The 2,006-nt window shown below is 50.9% G+C and overlaps 1 protein-coding gene across 1 annotated transcript in view; it reads left to right on the top strand.

Annotated features, from left to right (window-relative positions):
* Positions 1-2,006, top strand: part of LOC119429277 (mucin-5AC-like) — a gene marked incomplete at its 5' end in the record, with an annotated part of 8,272 nt that overhangs the window by 1,304 nt on the left and 4,962 nt on the right. The window lies entirely within an intron of this gene.

The raw sequence follows: 2,006 nt of genomic DNA, 5'->3' as shown, positions 1-2,006 counted from the left end.
TGTAGTTGTGGTTGGAGCAGCAGTGGTTGTGGTTGGAGAAACTGTGGTTGTTGTGGGAGCAGCTGTGGTTGTGGGAACAGCTGTGGTTGTTGTTGGAGCAGATGTGGTTGTGCTTGGAACATCTGTGGTTGCACTTGGAGCAGCTATGGTTGTGGTTGGAGAAGCTTTGTTTGTGGTTAAAGAAGCAGTGGTTGTTGTGGCAGCAGATGTTGTTGTGCTTGGAACAGTTGTGGTTATTGTGACAGCAGCTGTAGTTGTTGTTGGAGCAGCTGTGGATGTGGTGAGTGCATTAGTTGTAGTTGTTGCAGCAGCTGTGGTTGTTATTGGAGCAGTTGTGGTTGTGGATGGAACAGCAGTGGTTGTGGTTGGAACTGCAGCTGTGGTTGTGGCAGCAGCTGTAGTTGTGGTTAGAGCAGCTGTGGTTGTGGTGGGAGCAATATTTGTAGTTGTGGCAGCAGCTGTGGTTGTGCTTGTAGCAGCTGTGTTTGTTGTGGGTTCAGCTGTAGTTGTGGTTGGAGCAGTTGTGGTTGTGACTGAAGCAGCAGTGGTTGTTGTGTCTGCAGCTGTTTTTGTTACAGAAACAGCTGTGGATGTGGTTGAAGCAGCTGTGGTTGTTGTAGCAGCAGATGTTGTTGTGCTTGGAGCAGCTGTAGTTGTTGTAGGAGCAGCAGTGTTTGTGGGAACAGCTGTGATTGTAGTTGGAGCTGCAGTGGTTGTGGTTGGAACTGCAGTTGTAGTTGTGGCAGCAGCTGTAGTTCTGGTTGGAGCAGCTGTGGTTGTGATTGGAGCACGAGTGGTTGTTGTGGGAAAAGCTGTGGTTGTGGGAACAGCTGTGGTGGTGCTTGGAGCAGCTGTGGTTGTTGTTGGAGCAGCTGTGGTTGTTGTTGGAGCAGCTGTGGTTGTGCTTGGAGCAGCTGTGGTTGTGGTGGGAGCAATATTTGTAGTTGTGGCAGCAGCTGTAGCTGTCGTTGGAGCAGCTGTAGTTCTGGTTGGAGCAGCTGTGGTTGTGATTGGAGCAGGAGTGGTTGTGGGAAAAGCTGTGGTTGTGGGAACAGCTGTGGTGGTGCTTGGAGCAGCTGTGGTTGTTGTTGGAGCAGCTGTGGTTGTGCTTGGAGCAGCTGTGGTTGTGGTGGGAGCAATATTTGTAGTTGTGGCAGCAGCTTTAGCTGTGGTTGGAACAGCAGTAGTTGTGGTTGGAGCAGCTGTGGTTGTGGTTGGAGCAGCAGTGGTTGCGGTTGGAGCAGCTGTGGTTGTGATAGAAGCAGCAGCTGTGGTTGTGGGAACAGCTGTGGTTGTTGTTGGAGCAGATGTGGTTGTGCTTGGAACAGCTGTGGTTGCACTTGAAGCAGCTATGGTTGTGGTTGGAGAAGCTTTGTTTGTGTTTAAAGAAGCAGTGGTTGTTGTGGCAGCATATGTTGTTGTGCTTGGAACAGCTGTGGTTTTTGTGACAGCAGCTGTGGTTGTGGTGGGAGCAATATTTGTAGTTGTGGCAGCAGCTGTAGTTGTGCTTGGAGTAGCTGTGGTTGTGCTAGGAGCAGCTGTGGTTGTTGTGGGAGCAGCTGTAGTTGTGGTTGGAGCAGCTGTGGTTGTGACTGAAGCAGCAGTGGTTGTTGTGTCTGCAGCTGTGGTTGTTACAGAAACAGCTGTGGATGTGGTTGAAGCAGTTGTGGTTGTTGTAGCAGCAGATGTTGTTGTGCTTGGAGCAGCTGTGGTTGTTCTTGGAGCAGTTGTGCTTGTTGTGGGAGCAGCTTTTTTCGTGGTTGGAGCAGCTGTGGTTGTGCTTGGAGCAGCTGTGGTTGTAGTCAAAGCAGCTGTGGTTGTGGTTGGAGCAGCTGTTGTTGTGCTAGGAGCAGCTGTGGTTGTGCTTGGAATAGCTGTGGTTGTTGTGGGAGCAGCTGTGGTTGTGGATGGAGAATCAGTGGTTGTGGTTGGAGCTGCAGTTGTAGTTGTGGCAGCAGCTGTAGTTGTGGTTGGAGCAGCAGTGGTTGTGCTTGGAGCAGCTGTGG

This window comes from Nematolebias whitei, unplaced genomic scaffold (assembly GCF_014905685.2).
Source record: "Nematolebias whitei isolate Nwh7 unplaced genomic scaffold, NemWhi1 Nwh_scaf_284, whole genome shotgun sequence".
Taxonomy (NCBI): Eukaryota; Metazoa; Chordata; class Actinopteri; order Cyprinodontiformes; family Rivulidae; genus Nematolebias; species Nematolebias whitei.
The sequence above is the reverse complement of the archived record's forward strand: the minus strand, read 5'-3'. Positions and strand labels throughout refer to the sequence as shown.